Source organism: Sturnus vulgaris, chromosome 22 (assembly GCF_052056855.1).
Source record: "Sturnus vulgaris isolate bStuVul1 chromosome 22, bStuVul1.hap1, whole genome shotgun sequence".
NCBI classification, from domain to species: domain Eukaryota; kingdom Metazoa; phylum Chordata; class Aves; order Passeriformes; family Sturnidae; genus Sturnus; species Sturnus vulgaris.
In genome coordinates, this window is record NC_142264.1 from 4,348,460 (window position 1) to 4,371,201 (window position 22,742).

Here is a 22,742-nt window from a genome sequence, read left to right on the forward strand (position 1 = left end):
TTCTTGCTTTGAGGGACAGCGATTGAAATATCAGGTAATTAATTCCTATATAGACATGTGTGTGTCATGAACCTGTTAGAATTTGTGAGGTTCTCTTTCTTCTTCCCTTTTAAAAGCAAATGATCAAAACAAGAGACATCTCCAGACATGCTGTGACCCTCTGGAAGGGCAGGGGTGTGTCCCTGCAGCAACCAGGATTTTTTATCAGCTGGCATTTTATCCTCTGTAAAGTTCAACAGCAGCACTAATACCTGATTACTGGGTTTGTGTCATAAAAATGAAAGGGGGATTAAAAAAAATGAAGTACGGCATAGGAATGTAAATGGGCTTTTATTGCCTTTTGAGTTGGGAGAGCCCAGGGACAGCTGAGCATTTCTCATTTTATTTACTTTTTTATGTTAATAAGGACGCTAATTTAAAACGGGAGTCCTTGTAGTTGGTAATAGACAGGATTGTGCTGATTAAAAAGTTGCTCTGAGAAACAGAGGGCCAGGATCAAGGGCAGAGAAGTTTTGTTATTCAGGTGCTGAGACTGAACATTTTGGGTTTAAAGGTGCCCCACTCTCTGGTCTTCAGCATCTCCAACTTTCTGCAAATCAGCTCAGGACTATTGCCAGAAAACAACAAATATGTGAAAAATATTAATGGTGAGATCATTTCGAATTCATGAGAACAAATATTTGCGTGGAGAACGTGATTCCAAGAGTGGCGCTCGGGACAGCAATGCAGGCTGGGATTTATGTACCCAATTACAATTAACCCGTGCTACCAACACCTCAGCTATTGAGTTTCACAACAAGCCGCTCATTCTGCATCTGCAGGTGAAGAATGATGAGCAGGAAATTTCGGTGTAGCCTTGGTGTAAAAATAAAGCCGATGGAGGGGAGCAGCAGCCTGTGCAGCGCCGCCGTGCCCTTGTCTCTCACCATCTGCACTTCCTCCCTGCATTTTGGGTTTATTAAGGTATTTTTAGCCCTTTTCTTTCTTTACAGCCTCACTAGTGTTGACAATCCCTCTTTAAAATGCCGAAAAGAAAGCAGGAGTGCTTTTTAAAGTGACAAAGGGCTGCGGGTTCCCCTCGGATCTGGAGAGCAGCCGCAGGCAGGGCTGACCTGTGGCCACTGCTCATTTTCTGCTGGATGAAAAACTCTGCCAGCCTGGAGCTGGGGAGGCTGGAACCTGCTGGGGGACCTGAGGGGAAGGGAAATGTCAGATGAGGATGGGAGCTCGGGGGGATGCTCTGGCTGGGAGGGAATAAAGCCAGTCCAGAGGGGGACAGAGCATCCCCGGGGCAGGGCGAGCCAGAGCCAGGTGAAGTCCTGAGATGCTGAACTGGAGCAAAAATTGCTAAACCACGATCTTAACAGGAGGCTTAATTAGATTTTGTTTTCTTTCTGTGAGGTTTTACCCAGCTCTCCTATAAATCCTGCTCTCGTGATGAATTCCTCCTGAGCCAGGAGGTGACTCTGATGAAATGCTCTTGTGTGCTTCCAAAACCCTTCTGAGCTTCCCCAAACTCAGTTTTCTGACAGAAATGTGCTCCCAGCTAAGGGGAGGGAGAGAAACCATGCTGGTCCTTCCCATCAAGGTCTGCTCAGGGCCTGTGTGGTTTCCTGAGTTTTTGGGTATTTTTTTCTCCCCTGGGATCTGTGGATGAAGCAGCTGATGCTGCTGCAGGATGTGCTCTGGCCTCAGCTCGGGTACCACCTGGGTCTGAGGCCGTGGAAGGTTGTAGCCAAATTAGATTCATTGTATTAAGTACTTTTCTCCTGCAGAAAAACATGAGGAAATTAATCCCAGAGTATTCAACAAAACACGCCAAGAAGCAAAGCTGCCAAACTCTCCCCGTTTGCTTTTGGTTTTCACTGAGCCCCTCGCTGTAATTACAAACATCCATGAAATTAAAACTGCAAATTGCTGAGGTAGGAGAGTGGAAAGGCCAGGCTGGGAAACATTTAAATTGCTGTGACAGGATATTCTTCCATCCTTAAAGCAGCAGTGGGGGATCAGGAAGGAAGTCCTGCCAAACTCACCTGTGCTGGGAAAATACAGGTGAGAGCCCTCAAATATCAGCGCATTTGGCCCCTGGGAGTTTGCAGGGGTGCAGGGGCTGCTGTCCTCTGCAAGGCAAAAATTCCCAAATTTGTTCAAAAAAACTTTAAAACCGTGCATTTCCTCACAAATTTAGCTCTGATCTTTGGGTATGGTCCCATGTTTGACACCTGTTAAATCAGTTAAACTGGTTTATTTGCTTCTTTGTTAAAAATCCTTTCAGTTGTTTTGCTGCTGATGGACTGTTACAAAACTCAGCAGAAAGGGTGGTATTTAGTTTTCATCTGTGAATATTTTTAAGGATTTTCTTGGTGGAGAAAGGGTGATTCACCACTGCTTAAAAAACAGTCAAACATGGGCAGGCTCTGAACTAGAAAAGAGCTGAGTTATCTCTTTTTTAATACAAGCCACCTTATAGCACGAGGTGGAGAAATCAATACACCCTCACCCTGCTTATCAGAAGCGCTGAAAATATTCAACATTAAATAGTGGTGATATAAACAAAACCTAACACCTTCAGCCCTTGAGATTAAAAGTGGATTTACTTTATTTTTCCCAAGTCTGGTGCCACCAGGGCTCTGCACAAGAACGGTGTGAGAATTGCTGCATAGAGAAAGCAAAGCTTCTGAAGAGCATACAGAAGGCAAAGTAATTAAATTTTCAAAAAAAAATGAAACAAAACAGAAACGAAAAACCCCCCTTGAAGTCGCTGGTTTTTAAGCTGCACTTCAAATTGGTGCTGCCAACCACAACTTTTCTCCTGTAAGGCTCCTAGCATGGAATAATGTGCTTTTGGTCTGCTTGGATGCCACTTGAGTTCTGTTGTTTTATCACCTTTAGATAAAACTGTTGCTTTTAAGGCTCCTATTTCAAAGAAATAACTTTGGGATACCTGGCATTTTGTCCTCTTCTCTTGTTATTTCAAGAAAGCTGCAAAAAATAAAAGTTTCTTGGCATTTCTTTATTGCACTCAAAGGCCATTGGGGCTGAAGAGTCTCCTGGCTTGAAGCATCCTTCAGCCTGAGTTCTCAGGTGCTTTTGGCACACGTGCTGCTCTCTGTCCTCCAGGTTTGCACTCAGATCTCAGCAGCTTCCCCCTGTGCTCAGTGTCTCCTGAAATCAGGAGAGCAATCTCCTGAGTTTCACCACAACAAGCAGTGCTGGGTTTTTTACTGATCACGGAAAACTGCATTTCTTTAAAATGTAAATTTTGAAAGAAGAGTTGCATTTACATCTTTCATCCCTCAGGTACCACAGGCTGTACAGCCCCCGTTTAATCACGGATTGATTGATGCCAAAGGGAGTTTTCCACTGGCTTCCACAGATCTTGGACAGGTCCCAGGGTGCAGCAATGCAATGGGGGATGCAGCAGCTGTGAAACCTCACGGGGTGATGCTGTAGAACAACTGGAGGTGCTTTGTCAGCCTGAATAAAACACAGGAGGTTCGTGGGCTGGCTCTGACCCCTGGAGCTGCAGGAGGTCAGAGATGGGTCTGGGCAAAGAGCCTGGATTCCAAATTTGATTTAATGACCCCTCCAAGTGTCCCTGCAGCCTCTGGCTGAGCTTGGGGTGTTCTGAGGACAGAGGGGACCTGGAGGGTGGCACAGGACACGGGTGTGCTGCAGGGCTGTCTGTGGGATTAGGGCTGCTGGGTGATGCTCACCTCAGTCATTGTGGGAAGGGGAAATGAAGCCTGATGTTTCTGAGGGGAGAGAAAGAAGGGATCCAGACTGATGCCTTGAGTTTTAGATTTTGTATTTTTCAGCTCAGTACTGCTTTAGTGTATAACTCAAACTCCAGAGCTGTCATCTGCTGCTCTCCCATTTCATTCTGACTAAACAATTTGTCCCTAGGCCTGAAACCCAAGGACACCTTACTGTCTCAGGCCCCCAAAAAATGTAAACAGTGAACTGGGGGGGACAAACTGGGGGAATGGAACTCTATTACCTGAAGCTGTAATTAGACAATTAACATCTGATATACAAATAGATCAAATTTATATCTTGGGTGTATCTCTGAGCCCCCTGCACTGCCCTAGGTGTACCATTTGAAGGTTTTTCAATAAAGACCGACCTTTATCTTTGAACTCTGTCTAGCCTGTGTTCCAGGTGGCCTCTCCAGGCATCAAGACCTCGAGAAGAGGGACGGGGAGTGATCCATGGGGAGACCCACCAGTCTTTGCACTGTCCCATGGACAGGGAGCCTCCAGCCCCCAGTGCAGGCTGGAGCAGCACTGCCCTGACCCCTTCTCCAGCCACTGCTTGCAGGAAGCTTCTCCCACCAGGGTCTGGTTAGAGCCCCTGAAATGCCTCCACACTGTGTCACACAGCTCGCTGTGCTCGGGTTTGCCTATAGAAATATCCATAGGTGAGGTGTAAGGTGGACATCAATCACATCAGGTTTTTGTAACTTGATCAATCTGTGCTGCAGATCCCCCCATCCATGGTGACCCGTCCATCTGCAGCACAAGATGAACAGCAGCCCCTTGGAGAACATGAAGGTGACATTATCTGGAAGGAGAGCAAACAACATCCAACATTCAGGACTGGAGTGGGATTGACAGTCCCAGTTTCTGTGGGAAAAGGTGAGTGACTGCTTGTTCCCTTCAAAAAGCCCTCGGTGCACAGGTTGGCAGCAAAGTCTGGGCAAAGTTTTGCTCAGGGTGGCTCAGCCTCGGGGCCAGGATGGGTTGAAGGAGCCAAACAGTGGCACAGCTCCACAAAATGCTGGAGATTATCCAGAGCATCACCCAAGGGTTTCTGAGCACCAGGACTTCACCCACATGGGACTAACAGGTACCTTCTCACACACAGCCCTGCATGAAGAACTGATGGATTTTCTTTTGAAGATCTAAAATCCAAGGGGTGAGGCCCCAAGAGAGGTTTCAAAGCCACCACCCTGCTGTCACACACCTTCCCTAATCTCAGTGCAATGAGCAGATGAATTGTCACCACCTTCCCCCTCTCCTCTGCTCCCTCCCCATCCCCAGCTCTGCTCCAGGACCCGAGCACAAAGGGAACTCCTCCACGTCCTCTACTCGTCCTGCTCTCAACTATTCACTTGCAGCTTTTTCTTCTGAGCTCGGTGCTAAAAATACTTTAAAGGTAAAGCCTGGGGTGGCTCCTTCCACCGATTCATTCTGCTCCTGCCTCCTCCTTCCCCAGCAACTTCCCCACAGCCGAGCTGGCCCTTTTATCCCAGTGGAAACGAGGTATTGATCTCAGCCCTTGACAAAGGGAGGGGAAACACGGCCCCTTTCATCCTCTCCTTGCACACACTGATCTCCGTGTCCGCTTTGCCTCTGATGATGGGAGGGTTTGAATCCAAAAGGATTGGAAATCTTTGCCTTATCAAAGAATCCTCCTGCTCGGTGAGGGACTCAGGTTGGGGCTGCAGCAAGCAGGTGGAAAAACAGGGAAGCAAAAAGAGATTCCTGCTCAGGAGCCAACCCCAGGTGTTTGTGGGGATGGGACAGCAAACCCAGCCTGGCCAAGCAAGGTGTGGCAGTGGCACAAACCCTCGTGGGGATGGCACCAGCCCCAGCTCCAGGTGAAACCCAAACTTTGCTTTGTGTGATTCCCCCCCCCTCCCTCCCGATTCTTCATTAACTCGGTTGTTTTTAAGCGTGAACACCGGGGCTGTAAATCTGAGGCCATTTCGCAGGTTAGGTGAACTGTGAAAAGCAGATTTGCACAATTTGCAGATTGCTTGTTGAGGTGAGAGCTAATGCTGCTGACTCACGAGCTGAGCTGATGCTCTTGGCAATCCTTCCCCACTCTCCAGCTATTTCCATGCAGCCCTTCACCCCTCTCGGGCTTTGGCAGCATCCAAAGTTTTCTCCAAGAACAGAAGTTTTCTCAATCCAGCAGAACCACCTGTTTTCCTCCCGAATGATGCAAATGCACCACACTCTCTTCCAGACCCTGGCCCCAAACAGGCTTTTAAGCAGTCTCAGCTCAGACCAGCAATTAGCATTCAGGCAGGAGAGCCTTGGGAGCGGCAGGAATGCCTCGGCTCCATCTTTATTCATAATCCAAAGGCGTGTTTGCTCTCCGGGCTGGGGCTGCTGCAGTGCTGGAGCAGCCGGCTCCGCCTGAACCCCGCAGGACCTCTCAGGTGCTCCAAGGCTCTGTTGGTTTTTAGCATTTCTGGATCATTTCTGAGCTCAGAAATCCCTCCTGGCTCAGGGCTGGGGGAGCTCAGAGGGGAAATGCTGGGGCTGAGGGGCAGCAGCAGCTCCTGCCTTGTCTGCTTGGTTTTCTCTGCCCATCGCAGCCACCTCCTCTTGTTCCTCATCTCTGCAGGCCGGCACAAAATTGCCTCCAGGTATGAGCTGTGTTTCCATTGATCACTTGGAATTCTGCAGCGGGGCAGGGGAGAAAAGTTTTCCTACCCTGAGCATCCCTCCCACTGACCCTGCAGCTGCAGGGCCTCCAAGAATGGGGCAAACACTGATTCTTCCAGGGCTTTTAGACTGGCATTTGTGCAGAAATGGGGATTTCTTTAATCTTGGCTTCTCGCTGTGGTTTGCATCCTCCTCCCAGTGGATAACGAGCTCTGGAAGTTCAGCAGCATCTCCCAGCACCTGCTGTGTCCCTGAGCTGGGATTTTCTGGGAGGAGAGGGTGAGGAGATGTGATGCTTTTGAGGAGCAAGTTTAGCTCTCTCTGGCTGGGCCACCACAGTGTCCTGAGCTGCCACAGAACAGTTCCAGAGACAAACACCTCACAAGCTCCGTCCTCACACTGCCTGGGGAGAGGCAGTGATAGATTAATCTGAACAAAGATTGATCAATAATTTATGCTGGTGTTTTCACTCACCTGGGGCTTAGACAGACTTTGATATGATTTGATGGGGTCGGACCCACCCTGCTTTAATTAAACATGATGCTGAAAATTAAAAGGAAAACCTATTGGCTACTGGAACTGAAATCAATCTGTGATCAGTAACAAGAGACTGATTAAAGAGGTGATGCCCAGGAAGGAACGGGCAGGTTCAGCAGAGCTTCCTGAAGGCGAGATTAGCGGGGCATATTGAATGTAAATACAGCTATTGGCATTTTGTCACGGCGTGGCCTTTAGCAGCCGAGCTGTTTGTGTGCCTTGATGAATGGCTTTGCAGCAGGGAAGGTGCTGCGGGAATTCAGGAGCGCTGGAGGCTCTCCCGGAGCATCGGGGGGGTTGGATGGGGACAGCAGGGGAGCAGCAGAGCCGAGCCCCCCGTGCCCACCGCGCCCTGCCCGGGGTCCAGGGTGGGTTTTGGGCAGCGAGTTGCCCACCTTTACCTGTGCCATCGGTGTGCGGGACCCCGGGCACGGCAGGATGGGGATCCCGGCTGTGCTCCTGCCTTCCTTGCCCTGAGCCCTGAGCCCTGAGCCCTGGGCTGTGCAGCTGCAGCAGAGCCCGCTCCGGACTGGCAGCGCTCATTAACCCCGCGGGTTAATGACGGAACCAGCGCACGCACTAATTAAGCAGCGTGGCATTCGCGCAGGGAAACGGAGATGCTCCAGGAGGAGCGGTGATACAGGAACCAGCCTGGAGCTGACAGCACAAAACTCGGGGTGTGGAAAAGAAATCTCTCAGTGCTTTCACTGAGAGATGCTCAGCCTGGAATGGGGCAGCGTTTCAGGGAGCCCAAGGAGCCCTGGACCACCCCGGGAGCTGCTCTCAGTGATGTGATGGGGGAAGAGCCTGGAGCATCCCTGGGTGCTGGGATATTGGCCACCTCTCTTTGCAGGGCTGGATATTTCACCTGAAAAGCAAAGAGGAAAAGGAGCTGAAACGTTTCCCCTGTTTCCAGCCCACCCTCTCTGCTGTTCCATACCAGACAGGGCGGACAAACAGGAGGTTTTCCAGCCCCGTGTGTCCCTATCCTTTGCTCTCCTCTGCATGTGCAGCTCTGTGACAGAATCTGGAGAAATGGGACAGGGATGGGGATGGGAATGGGACAGGGATGGGGACAGGGACACGGATGGTTCCTTCCCTCAGCTGCTGCAATTGCTCTTTTTAAACTTCCCTACCAGTTTACAGGAGGAAAGAGACGTGGAGGAGAGATCCAGGGTTTTAAGTGTTTCAGAAGGTGCAGGCAGGAGATGGAGTCCGCTGGGGAAGGCAGAGCTGGGGATAAAGCACCCTTGAGTTGTGGTGTGAGAAATGTTTGGATTTGGGGCTGAGGGGGAGAAGCCCCCCTAAGAACGAGGTGTCTTATGTGCCTTGGAAAAAGCTTTTCCCATGAATTACTGCAGGATGGTGGAAGGAGCTCAGAAATGAGGTTTGTGTGTGATGGGGGACAGGGATGGGGCAGGTGAGGGGCAGCACATGAGCCAAGGGACCTGCTGGTCACTCGGGGGGTTTGGAAGCTGCTCCCTCACCTGCCTGCCTTGTTGGGGCTTTGATTCCTCACTGACAGCCCGCTGAAGGATTGATCTGAGCCGGGATAAATAATTCATGAGCTTTTTTTGGGTTTTTTGAGCAGCTGTGAATTCTGAGATGCGAGCTCTGCACAGCAGACGCTGTTGGGACTAAAAGAACAGTTTGAGGAGAAGGCTGTATATTTTTGTTGTTGTTGTTGTCTGTTGCCGTTTATAATTTTTAATCTCCTTTCTCTCTTTCTCCTTTATTTTTTTTGTTCATTGTTTCCTTCCCACTCACAAGGCTGGATTGTTCCCGAGGCTCTCAGCAGGCGCCTGTGGCAGAGGCAGTGTGAGGGGATGGCTCCACCAGCCGAAGGCTCTGGGTGCATCTGTAACCTCTGCCTGCAGGGAGATGCTGCCCGAGGTGTTCCCTGCTCGCAGCTGCACCTCAGATCCACCTCTGCAGTCTGTGCAGCTCCCAGCCCTCAGGTTCAGGGATACTGAACTGGATAATACCTTGATTATTGGATAATTCCTTGGATAATGACTTGATTCCTGTCTCACCATCAGAGATCCCCTGGGAAAATGGGAGTGGGAGCAGAGCATGGAGGGGAGAGGGGCTGGGGAATTTTCTCTGGGGGTGTTTGAGCTGGTTGACAAAACAGCATCTGCCCAGCCTGGGCTGCCAAAACTGCCCCCAGCCCTGGGTGAAACCTCTGTGACAACAGACAGGTGATTAAATGGTATTTCATATTTCCCAGGTTATCTGGTAGCATTTGTGAGCTGAGAGCCCTCCTGAATCTTTACCATCAGTTTAAAATCAGCTGTGCACGGATGTGAATGCTGGAAGGAAAATTTCCAGCTTAACCCCCTGATTTCACTGAACACCCATGGGCTGACTCCAGGAGATCCCAGGAAGGGAAAACGGGGTTCAAAAGATTTCATGAGGCAAAATTAATGATAAAAATATTCTCTTGCAAGTCAGCCAGAAGTTTTATAGCCGGGTTCCCAGCAGAGGCAGGCGGTGCAGGGAGGCAGCTGCAGCTGCAGCCACATCTGGGGGGATCTGCTAATGCCAGCACAAGTCAGGGAGGAAAAATCTTTGCTGTAGAGAAGTTTATTTAGGAAAACAAGAACAAGATGCAGCTCCTGCAGTGCTGAGGGGTCTGTGAGGCTGCCTGGGAGCCCCTGAGAGCAGCAGGCACTGCTGCTGCCATCAGCCTGCCACGGAGGGGACAAGGGAGGTGAGGCAGGAGATCCTTGCCTTCCTGCCCCCCAAACCACCCCAAATGCTGCTGTGTGAGCCCAGAAAGGCCTTCCTGGGATGCAGGGTTTGCAGCTGAGCTGCTGGGGGGGTTTCTGCAGCCCTTGGGGAGAGAGAGGTGATAAGGACACGTGTCCCTGGTGCTCTGCACGGCCGAGATCTTCTCCAGGAGTGCAGGGACAGACCCTTTCCTGTCCTGGGGCTGGGCCCTTGGTGGCTCCACAGGCCTGGTTTTATGGCTTTCACTCCAGCATGGGCTTTTCTTTTTCCATCCAAACAGCTCCTGCTGGCCAGAGCAGCAAAGCTGGTGCAAAATATTTGTGGGGATGTGGCCGTGTCCCAGGGAGGGGAGGAAGGTTGGAGGGTTCTCACCACATCCCCTGACTCTTCCAGGATTTTCATTTGTTTGCTGTAGCAAACATTGGGCATGGGAGGAAATCTTCAGGGACTTTGGGGTCACCATTCCCAGCAGGTGCTGCAGAAGCTGGGACACCACCAGGAGCTGATGGACATCTCTCTGTGCAGCTCCTGAGAGGGCAGGGGATGCCACCCTGATGGGCACCTTGGGCTGAGTCTCATCAGCCACGAGTGGCTTCAGGCTGATGAAAATTATTCATGAACTTGTGCTGAATTAGATGAGCACTTGATGAATGGGGGGGTTGGGTTTTGTGTCAAAATGTTTCTTCATAATCCTTAAAAGATGGAGTATCTTGACTCTTTGTTTTGAAATGATGTGAAAATAACTAAATTTGGCCAACACTAATTTCATAAAGAAGGAGAACACCTACACAGTGTGAAGCATTAGGTTTGGTGGCAAAACATTCTCTGTATTTTTTTTTCATTTGCTTATTTTGACAAGGGAGGGAAAAGGGAAGATTGGGGGGATTTGGTTTGTGATTTTTTTTTCCCTGAAGGCCACAGCAGTTTTTATATCCCTGCCTTTTTCTGGGTGGGTGGAGGTGCTCGGGAACAGTAAAGCAATATTTGTTATTTAATTCTGGGCCTGTAACAGAGAGGAGGAGGAAGATGCTTCATCAACAGTAAGTTATCTCCAACATGCCAGGCACACAGGGGCTGTTCTCCTTGCTCTCTGCACCTCAGTGAGCACATCTGCCACCCCAGCACCTCCTGCACACCCAGGTTCCCTTCACTGGTGAGAAAAGCGACAGAGGAGCCCTTGGGGTGGGCACACAGATGGTTAATCAGCCAATTAATTAATTAATCAGTCTCTGTTAATCAGTCTCTGGGATCCAGCTGCCAGCACAGTTTACTGGGCTTTGTTTCTCTTTGGTGGCTGAATGATGCTCACAAGACCTTTCCCTTTGGACCAGGTGATGGACCCACAGCAGCAAAAACTTGATGTCAAGAGCTCGATCTGCCCATTCCCAGCAGGCTGCCACGGAGGAGGCACAGCTATGCCCAGCAGAGGAGACAAACACTTGAAACGTGGGGTGCAGAATAGGTTTGTGTTTCCAGCTCCCTTCCTGAAAGCCACAGAGATCACAGGGAGATGCTCGGAACAGGTGGAAATGTGAGACATTATTTATTCACGGCATAATGTGCAGTCATCCTGTAAAGAGCTGAGTGGGGAGGGTCACTGCAGTTCAGGGGGATCCTGCTCACACTTTTCCGTGTTGGGGTGGTGGAGCCCAGCACTGAGTGGGAGTGGAGAGTGGGACACTCACATTTCTTGCAGCTGGAAAAACACAGGGAAAGCTCGGGAGGGATTTTTCTCGGAAAACGCTGCTTGGAACGTGGTTTCTGTAGAAGAGCAGAGGGGGGAAGCGAGCACCTTCCCTTGGGGCTGTGTCCTTGAGGGGGGTGCAGCATCACCCCCAGACTTCCATGCTGGATATGACCGGGATGCCTCAGAGGGGCTCAGCAGCCGAAAAGCAGGAGGGAGCAGCTCCGAGCCGCATTCCCAGGGCTGCTGTAGGAGCAGAGGGATGCTGCAGGACGCACACGGTCCCTGGATGTGCTCCTCTCTCCCCTTGCATCCATCCCCTGTTGGATGCTGCCATTCCCGAGCTCCGGCTCCTCCTCGGACCAGCTGGTCCTCATTCAGAAACGGTGGCACAAAAAGCACAGGGAAAGGAGGGAAACCATTCCCTGCATCCATGGGAGATCAAATGCTGCGGGCCGGAGCGCGCGGTGCAATTACGGTGATGAGGTTCGCGGGTAGTTAGCACATCGCTGCTAATTAATTCGCTGTGTTAAAGCATCTGGCAAAGGGCTGCCGGCTCCGACACTCCCGCAATAATTCATCCAGCAAAGAAAATGAACCGTAATGAGAGCTGATGGACGGCTTCAACAGGCGGGACTCCATCCCAGCTGGGAACACCGCTGAAGCTTTCCACTGCCCCGGACACCAGTGTGGAAGGAAGGAAAACCTTTCTTCTTCTTCTTTTTTTTTTAGCCAAATCTGTGCTGATTATTTGGGAAACCAGAATTTATTTGCTAGAACCTTTTACTCATAAATTTGAACAACCCCCACAGCACAGCTGTCAATAGACACGGACAGCTCCACGCTGCAGGTGGGAAGGATGGTGGAGGTGGCATCCCCACATCCCATCACAAAAAACCCTGTGTGGAACTGGTGCCTGGAACAGAGACCAGACAGAGCAAAAGGGATAAAATAGGGATTTATTGAAAGGATCCACCTTGGGCAGTGCAAGAGCCTGGCTGGGGCTGCACCCAAATCAAATCCCAGATGGATCCTGGTCAGGAGTTTTACACTTTTATAAGTTTTGGTTCATCTACACACTTGGGTCAATTATCCAACTGCAGCCCCAGGCTGTGAAGTCTCAGCCCCCCTGGCTTGCCCCCTTTCCCTTGCCCTTGTTTCTGATTTTTGGGTATCAGTTGTCCTTGATTCTCTAGCTAGAATAGAATTGTTTTGTCTAACTACTCTGTGAAGAGAATTTACTAACACCTAATATGAAATTTCAGAGTTACACACCAAGCAGCAGAGATGAAAAGCTAAAACCCGAGGCATCATTTCCCCCAAGGCATCGCTCCTGACGTTGTCCAGGCCATGCTGGTTTCTGATGTGGTCAGCAGAGATGGGCACAGGGTGTCCATACCTGAATGTCACCTGACCTGTGCAAGGTCACCTGTGCTGCACCCGTGGTTCTCGAGCACCCCAGCTCCTCACAGATGTTACATTAGATATTTAAAACAAACAAAAAACAACAACAACAACAACAAAAAAAACCAACAAACAAAAAAACCAGGAGAGAGCTGATCCTGGATGCTCGAAGGGTGTCTGGGAGCAGACAAACTGCACTTGCATGCCTGGCCATGACCTCCCTGGGGCTCCTGTCCTGGCTGGGACCAGAGCTGGCTGCTGGCTCTGACTCCTCCTGAATGGCTCAGGGCCTTGGACAAGTGCCCAGCCTGCTCCTGCCTGGAGCCAGGACCTCATTAGCTCACCATGGGCTGGTGCTGTGTGTCTGATTGTGTCTGTAGTGCTGCTGCCCTCCCTGGGCCTGGGAACTGCTTCTCCACCCAAAAGCAGAGGATGCTCAGGGGCTCCCAGAGAAGGGAAAAGGGAGCTGGGTGCTCCCAGGGATGGGACTGGAGCTTGGTTTGGGGTGAATGTCACCTTGGGCCAGTGGGCAGCAGCTATCCCCAGCTCTCTGGGAGAAGCTGCTCCTTGCACCCACCCGCTCCCAGAGTCTCGTCCTTGCTCCTTGGATCAGTTTGATCCAACACTGAAAAACTGTGTCCCCACCTGCTGACAGCAGAGCTGTGGTGTGCCAGAGCCCAGGTGTTCAGGACAAAGCCAGGTCACTCTGCTAAGCTGGGTGCTGGGGGTCTCCACCCCCCCGGGACACCAGGCTGTCCCCTGACCTCAGCTAAAGTCACTCACAAGGTGAGTCCCAGGAAATTCAGGCTGGACAGAGCCTCTGGAACAGCCCAGGCTCTTCTCCCCTTCTTTTGTGTGCAAAACTGATAAAGAAAAAAAAAGAAATAAACCCCAACCATGAAACCAAATCAAACCCAACCAGTTCTTCAGCTTTATTTGGATGGATGCCCAAAACACAGTCTGGCACAGATGGAAATCCTATCTGGGGCTACTGACTCATGGCACTAAAAAAAACCTGTTAGTCAACGTTCAAAAGGGCTGCAGCTCCTGAAGAAACCCTCCATGGTCCCCAGGGGGATGCTCCACTGGGGCTGCTCTGGGCAGGGCACTGTTCCCGGGAGCTGCATCCCACGGGGATGCTCCAGGGGTGATGGGTGCTGAGCACTCGAGGCCTCAGCAGGGAAATGATGTGATGTTATCGACCAGATCTTCACCTCCCCCTCTCCTGTTCACTGATTTCCCGTCCCTCCCCAGTGCACTGCGTTTTTTAATTCATCCAGGTCATGGCCTGCTTGAGTGGGGCCAGCCATGGGGTCAGTACTAACGATATGCTAATGAGGCTGGGGCAATCAATTCCCTCTAATCAGGGAATCGATCCCCCCTGCAGGTGCATCTGATCTTGGGCTCTGTGGGAGCAGCATCTGATTTTATTATTGAGGGGTCCTTTCAAGCTGTTTGTCAAAGCAGAAACAGACTTGGACAAGACTTATAAAGCTTATAATAGAAAAATAATTCAGAAAAATTAAAAATAATGTTTGAGGATTTAAGCACCCTTTTGAATCCAAGAGCTGTTTTGCTGGCAGTGTCTGTACAAACTACTGGGGTTTTAGTGGGTTTTTGGTCTCTGTCTGCTGTAGTAGCCACAAGCAGATGCACAGGAGCCAGCAGGAACAGGATTTTTGATCCCCTGTAGTATGTCTGAGCCCTCTAATAGATTTTAGTGTCAACTGTTCTTACCTCAGGGAATTTCCTGAGCCTGGTGTTGTTTGCCCCATCTCATTGAGCTCCCCTTCAGGTTTTTTTCCACCCTTGGATAAGAATTGGACAAGAATTTCAGCAGCTCAGATGATGGGGGGGGGGGGGGGGGGAACCCATTTAACCACCTCTAGCCCCTGCACTGGGAAAAGGGAATTAAAATCCCCTGGTGTCACCTGAATGGTCCCATGTGCACCTGGAAAAGGAGCAGATGTTGGGGAAGGTGACTCTGCAAAGCCTGGGGCAAAACCCTCTCTCCAAAACAGCCCTGCCCTGAATTATGGTGGGTGGCACCCAGAGCCCTGTGTGGATCCACACGGACACCTTCAGCAGGGCTCAGATCCTGTGCTCTCCTCCAGGGAAATAAAATAAAATAAAGAGCCAAACAGCAAGAAATGCACCTCAAGCCAGACCTGTGCCTCTCAGGTGACAGCACGTGGGAGCAGAAGGAACAGAGCAATCCCTGGGAGGGAAAAGCACTGGCACCACCAGAGCTTGGGGGCAGGGGATGGCCAGAGGTCCTGCGAGGATGCTGGAGGAGCTGCTCGCTTGAATTACGGGGTGACAGAGACGGGGACAGCTCTCAGGGTGCCCTGGGAAGGCTCAGGATCGCCCATGGTGCCAGCCCGGGGCTCACCAGCCTTGCCCTGTCTGGGGGAGATGGGCAGGGAGGTGCTTGTGTTATGGGGAGGTGAATCTTGTTGGACACATCTTCTGGCAGGTCAATTAATTCTGCACCTTTTTTTCCCCTGATCAGCCTGTCAGTTCCAATATTATCGCTAATTAGAACACATGTCCAGAGTCAGCTAATGCAGTGTGAGCTGTGAGCCGTCCTGGGCTGGTCCAGCTGCACGCCCCGGGGCACACTCGTGCCTGCAGTGCTCAGGTAACCACGGGCTGCTCCCGCTCCTGCCCCCGGGACACGGCAGCTCCTGCCAGCGCTGCTGAGTCAGCAGGATCCTCATTCCAGCTGAGTCAGCAAAAGCCCCGCCTGGGCTGTGCCCCGGGAAAGCGAGAGCAGCATCCAGGGGGAAGAGCCACAAAGGAACAAATGAAGCAGGGGAGCAATGAGATGTTTCTGTCACTCCAATGGCATCACTGGCCAGACAGTGATCCCAGCACCGAGGAGACCAGACAGGGATCTGCCCCTCAGGCAGTCGGTGACAGGTGATGTGACAGGTGATGTTACAGGTGATGTTACAGGTGAGGTTATGGCAGTTTTGGTCCCACAATCACCCCAGGACTGGATTTACCCTGCTGGGCTCTGAGTTCCCCCACCACAGACTGAATGGGGCCACCCCAGCAGGAGCTGCAGGGCTTTCCAGGACAAAGCCACCCCCGGGTGGGGCAGTGGGGTCCCCAGCCATGGGGGACACTGCAGCCACTGAGCTTTGCACAGAGCAGCCCCTGCCCTGGCCACGGAGCAATGGGGTGTTTGGGATGCTGAGCTGGGCACGGTCACCTCCCCTCCAGCACCCCCTGTGCCAGCCCCTCCTCATGCCCATCCCCTCCTGCTTCCCTCCAGCCTCCCTCTCCTGGCACTGGCATGTCCCTGATCCCACTGCAGCTTGTCATTGTCACCAGCTGCAGCCAGAGTTGGCATTGCCCCTCTCAAGGTCGGGAGGAGCTTTGGGGTTATCTCTGTGCTCTCCCCAGGCTCCACTTTCCCACCACCAGGCTCCCTTCATCAGCAAGAAAACTGTCTTTTCCTAACACTTATTAAGCCCTAATTTTCATCTTATTCATTACTAGCAAGTCATTAAACTGGCAAGGAATTAAATGAGGTGAAATGAAAAGAATTGAAAGAGACCAAAGAGTTTGGGGTGGCTGGGTTATTTTTTAAAAGAGACCAGAAAATAATCTCCCAGGATTAAGCAGGTGAGAGCAACTAACCCTGTGGAAGGGCATGTAAGACTCAGAGACGAGGTTTCTAATTAAAAAGAGGCATTGAAGAACCCCGGGGGTATCTGTCTGCTCCTCCCTGCTCCACGAGGTGACAATGAGGACACTGGGCACTGTCGGCTCCCTGATGGTAAAGCAACTCCTCCCTAACTTCAGTAAAACTCAAATAAAAGCTGCTGAAATGGGGTTCAGGGGACATTGTGAGGCTTCCAAAGCCAGCCTCTGCTAAAGTGCCAGACTACAGAGCTTTTATATGTATATACACACATGTATATGGGGGGAAATATTTAGGGATTATTTAATATATTAGTATGTTAATATATTAATATGTAAAAATATATTTAAATATATGTCTGTGTGTATAAAGCCATTGCTTCCAGGAAACAATCTTCTGCCTCCAGGGCTATCAACTGGCTCTTGTTGGGTGTTTGTCCAAGGATGGATTTGAAATCCAGTGTGGTAAGTGTCCATCCCTCTGTCCCTGCCTTCCTCTCCAAGATTTGATCTCACGCTGCCTGTGTGCCCCCAGGGCTCCTGGCACAGACCCAGGATGTTATAAATACAGATTATGGTATTGGCTTTTTGCAAATATTAGGGTGGATACTGTATGTGTGGTGTTGAAATGGTTTTTAAGATATAGATTTCTTTAGAAGTAACCTAGGCTGATAAAGTGTCTGCTTGGTTAGATAACACCAATAAAGACACTTGCTACTGATACACCAGTTACCAGCACCGACTGTCTGTAGAAATTAAAAACCACAACCCAAATTAAGGCTGATAAGAAAAATAAATTAAAACCACAGCCAAAAAACACACATGCTCTAAAATATGGGGATTCAAAAAGTGACCATGTAGAACAGTTCCTGAAATATGAAAAATAGTTTAAAAAAAAAGTTTAAAAATGTATAATAAGTCTATGAATATGCAATGGGCTGATGAATTTAAGGGGTGTCTCCAAGCCAAGCACCCCACCCTTATAATCTCTTGCTTTATTTTTTGTCTCTTATTGTCTTTTATTAATCCTTTGAAAATCTACCAGGAAAATGAACCTTGTTGACTCAGGAGGTGCTCACATCCCAGCTCCGAGCAGAGCTGAGCCCCATGGGTGACCTGAGCTCCCCATCCCTCCGTGAATCCATGAAATCCCCATTCCCAAACCCATCTCCCACCCAGGCTCTGCAGCTGCCGGGCAAGCCAGAGCCATCGGCTGCTGCCTGGGAATGTCACACCAGGCTGTGGCTTCTTTTCCATTTTTATTATTGTTGTTTCCTCAGACTGAATTAAAATACCAGTTCTGCAGAGCAATGTCAGAGCTGCCAGAGGAATCCCATCTCTCTGGTGACTTCATTAGCGCCGGTGCCTCCAGTCAGCGAAGTCACGGGGCTTTATTAGTGCGTGGTGGGGTTTTTTTTTTTTCTCCTGCCCTCACATGCAGAACCCTCATTAGCGGGAAGATGGAGCACTAAAGAGTCCCAGTTAAGTTTCCATCCAGCTTTGTTTCATCTCCTCCTTTTCTGACGAGGATGCCCCGCCACCTCCAGCTCCACCAGCAGCAGGAGCGTGTGCACATCTCCCACCAGCACAGCTCCCTTCCCGGTGCTCCTGCTTTCAAACACACCTGGGCAGGAAGGTCACGGAGTTCCCGGAGTCCTGATTCAGCCGCTGGGGTTTGTTTTCCAGCCCTGCTTCACATTCCACCCAGTCCCGGGTGAATTGTGACCCTGCCGGTCTCTCGTTCATTTTTGATGCATTCAGGATCGTAAGAGGCTGTTATTTTATGATGGATTAACAACGCTGTATTTGCTTTTAGCCTGTTTTATGGTCCCCCAAGTGCCTTGGCCATAACTCTTCTGTTTATTTGTTTTATTATCCCAACAGGCTGGAGATCACTGTGGGAACACCCATTTTCCCCATCGTGGGCTCCCCCAGAGAGGCTGGAGGAGAAATCCCACCCCAGGTAAGGCACAGCTCACCTGTGCTGGGGGAACGCTGCTTTGGAGCTGGGCTTGGGGGATCAGGTGTGCTGGTTGTGAGGTCGGGGCTGCCTGGGCAGGGAGGGAAGGGAGGAAGGGGATGCAGGAAGCAATAGCTGCTTTAATTCAGTGACTCTCGGTGCATCCACCCACCGTGTGCAGGGCTGGGCGTGGGCAGTACCCTGCAGCAAGGAGCCAAGAAGAGTAAAAAAGGAGCTGTCACTGCTGCAGGTCACATCCTCTTGTCACCCCCACAGCTTCTCCATCCTCACCTGCGTGCAGGTGAGCTGCTCCCGGCACAGGCTGTGCAGCCAGGTGAGGTTTGAAAGGTAAATACAGGCTCGGGGTTCTCCCCATCTTTGGGGATGACCTTGGGGGTGGTCACAGCGTCCCACCTCCCCTCCCTGGGCATCTCCCCACCACCTTCCATCCTGTCTCCTCCTCTCCCCAGGGGCTGGTACATTTGCAGAGAGGTATCCGAGTGCTAATAATCCACATTAACACCTTGGGCTGGTGGATGTCAGCACCAAGGGCCAGACTGCATTTCAGCTGAAAGCCTGGAAATTTCCAATAGCGATTTCTAGCGAATTTCCTCCTAATTTCCAGTATTAAAGATCAATGGGAGCTTCAGGGATCAGAGCAATGGGTTGGAGGGGGAAATGAGAAATGAAAGCGGAAAATAAACATAAAAGTCATACAAAACAAATAGCTGGCAGTAATTCCATTAAATCAGATGTTTTTAAAAGGAAATATTAAAATATTAACTATGTAATTAAGTATTTATTAATTAAAAGAGAAGCCAAGCCGCATTAAGATAAGCAAAGCCCAAATCATGTGCGAGTTCTGGTTTAGCTCAGCTGCCAACTCAAAGGACCTTGACTGTGTCTCCCAGGCCCTTGGGCTCAGGTCTGTGGTAGGGACAGGGAGGCAGATTCCTGACGTTAGGAGACCAAAATCCGCCCAGCATTTCCAGTTTCCTGCTCTCAGAGCTGCCCATGTTGGCTTTTCCAGTGGCTCCTTCCTGCAAATCCTGCAGCTCCCCTGGAGCAGGCCAGGGCAGAGTGATGCTTTCCCTGGCTGTGTCCTTCCTCGGATTTTTGGCAGTCCCTGCTCTGGTGACATCCAGGCGTGCTGGGAGCCGTGTGCTGCTGTCCTTGACCCGGGGCTGGCGTGGAGGTGATGCACAAAGGCTGGGATGTCCCAGCATCTGTGCTGGGAGACACCTCGGTGTCCCCTTCCCTGCTGGTGTCACCAGACCTGTGACTTGTGTGGCTGGAGCTGGTGCCAGGGTCACATTGAGCTCTCCCAGCCTGGTCCTGGGGAGCACGAGCTGTCTGGTGCCTGTGACAAACTCATCTGTCACCGAGTGAGGGCCATGGGCTGCGAGACACTGCAGAAGAGAGAGAATTAAAGAGGGAGAGAGAAAGAGCAATCAATACATTATTTAGCAGCAGGAATGCAAATGACAAAAAATTAATGAGGCCTCTCGCCCCCCCTGCACCCTTCCCCCAGCCCTCCTTTGCTGTAAGATTGCTGACAAATTCTCTGGAAAATATCAAAACAGCCGGAGGGTGTAACCTGCCAGAGTGATGCACCATTATCTATTATTGATGGAAACCTTGACAAGTTCCCTTTAAAAAAGGAGAGAGAAAGGGAGGGAGAGGGGGGGGGAAAAATTGCATCTAATCTTTGTTTTAAAGCTACAGTTGCTCATTTTCTCTTCCCCGAGGGCGGCTGAGCAACAGAAGTTGTCACTGTGGTGTCACCATGTCGTGATGCTCCCTGAGCCCCAGCGTGGCCAGGAGCCTCCGGGCTGGGCTGGGCTGGCAGGGAATCCACAGGGTGCTGTGGAGGAGGAATATTTGTTTCTTCCCCTGTAAAGATTCTTTTAAGCCTCATTTAAAGATGAAATAGGGCTGAGCTGGCAGAGGGCACTGGGGATTGTGTCTGTGGAGAAGTTGGGGGCTTGGGGTAAGAGGGAGGGAGAAGATGATCAAAGCAAACCTGGGAAATCTGGGAGGAGAGAGCAGCTGTGGGACAGGAGGAAGAAAAAGCAGAAAAAGTGACTGGGGCGAAAAATATCCAGCAAGTCCCTGAAGCATGTCAAACCCTGTCCTGAGCAGCAGAGAGGCCACGGTAGCCACCACGGTAGCCAGCACAGAGGCTGGCGAGTGACACACTGCAGGGATTAATACTTAATAAATGTCACCGGCCTCCTGACAGCTCCTCTGCTTTGGGCCTCTTACAGCAAACCAGAAAAACCTTCCAAATAAACTGAGCAGGGGATCTCAGCTGCTCCTGTTGTCCCATCCAGCCAGGGGTGACCTGTCCCTGCTGGTGCCACCCAGGGGACAGCTGGGCTGTGTTGGCTGCACACCCCCCGTCCCTCCCAGCCCAGGGGATGCTGGCAGGGGCAGGGGGACAAGCCAACACAGCTGATGCCACAGGAGCCCCCCAGCATCCTTCCCTCCATCCCCCTGACCCTCCTCGAGCGCCCTGAATTTATAACCTGCTTTCCTTTCTGTGCTGTGCCCCTACTGACATCCCCTGCTGCCAAGGAGATGTGCAGCTCTGGGCAGGGAGAGCTGGTGGTGCCTCGGTTTCTCCAGGCACAGACTCTCACTCTGAGGTCCAAGATGAAGGACACCTCATAGATGACAGTTATTATTCACTGTTTCTTTTTTTTTAATAGATCCTCAAAAGAATTTCTCTCATCTCACAGCCCCGTCCCTCAAGGATGCTTATGGGATCTATTCCAGGCAGATGCTGAAATCCAGCTCCTGGTTCCCCATCAGTAGCTCTAGGCCAGTCCTCGGGCTGTTTAACATAGAAAGCACAGGAATTACCCCCAGAGGTTTATATCCCCACCCCACTGTCCTGTCTTCAGCAGAGTCCATGCCAGAGACCCCAGAGGTACAAAATCGTGGGCAAGGCAGTTTGTAGATATAAAATTTAATGCTGGCAAACACCGCTGTTGTTGCAGTTTATGCCCACTGGCGTTGTGGATCCTGCTGAACTCCACGTTCCTGGGAATCTTCATGGCAGGGCACCCTGCAGCTCTGCCTGCTCTTGGTTTGTTACCCTCCTCTAACTGCACTGAACGTCTCCTGTCCTGGTGCTGCAGGGGCAAATGTGTGCTCCCAGCCACCTCCTGTACCTCCATCAGTGCTTTGTATGCCTCTGCCATGCCTTCCTTGTCTTCACCTCTATCCCATCCCCTCTTCTTCTAAAACGAAATAGCCCTAAGCCTTTTTAATCCCTTCTCATGGATTATTGATACTATTTGTTGCAATTCTTTGGATCTTTTCCACTTCTGCTCCATCCTGGCTGAGATGATGGGGTGATGAGCAGACTCTGCTGAAGGTGAAGTTTTAGAAAGTCGCAGCAGCCTCTCCCTGCTCTGTCCGAACCCGCTGGCTTTGGGAAGGGGCAGCTCCTGCCCATCACACTCCCTGCTCCTGGCCCTCCCTGCAGCAGTGCCAGGCTATGGGTCTGTGTCTCAGGAAGGGACACCCCACCCACCAGCAGAAGGATCTGTAGTTTTCTCCCTGTGTTTTGTTGCAGCAGCTGTGATCCGCAGTCGCCTTTCCCAGCTCCTGCTCCTCTTGGAGTTCTTGCTCAGCCACTGCTGGGACTCACAGAGCTGTGGTGAGTCCCTCCAGGCCTTGTTGCTGCACGGTCCAGAGCCCTTCTGGACCCTCCAGACACAGAGGTGATGCTGCTGCTCCCCACGGTCCCTTAGCAGCATCCCTGTGTGACGGGGAGCAGTCGTGCTCCCCTTCCCTGACTGGCTCCAGCTCTCTCCTAGCACATCCACAGCCTCAGCAGCTCCCTGTGCTTGCAAATCCAAACCCACCAGGAGGTGATGCAGGCAGTGCACAGGCTCCCCTTTAACTGGGGAGGTGACCCAATTTATACAAAATTATTTGTGTCCTCAGGAGATCTTGTAAGCCCAAGGGGTGGCAGAAGAAGAAGGCACTGCCTTCTCTTTGTGTCCTGCTCTTGGGGGTCTCAGGGGGAGAAAGACCCTTGCCAAAGGGTTCTCCCCACTCATCCAGCTCACCTGGATACTTATTAGTTTATTATTGTTATTGTTATTATTATTATTATTATTAAAATAAGTTCTTTTTTTTCTTTTTTGTTATTGGAAGGCAACCGGGCTGATCCCCTGATTTTATCCCTTGGGTTTTCTTCAAGTTTGGTTTTTATAGCTTTTACAGCTTTCTTTTTTTTTTTTAACTCGTGTTTCAGGCACAAGGAGATGAGTCTTGATATCCATCTGAAATGTGCTGCATGCTGGGTTTTCTGCCATCCCGACCACAGCAGTGTCAATTTTATCAGAAACTGAGCTAAACT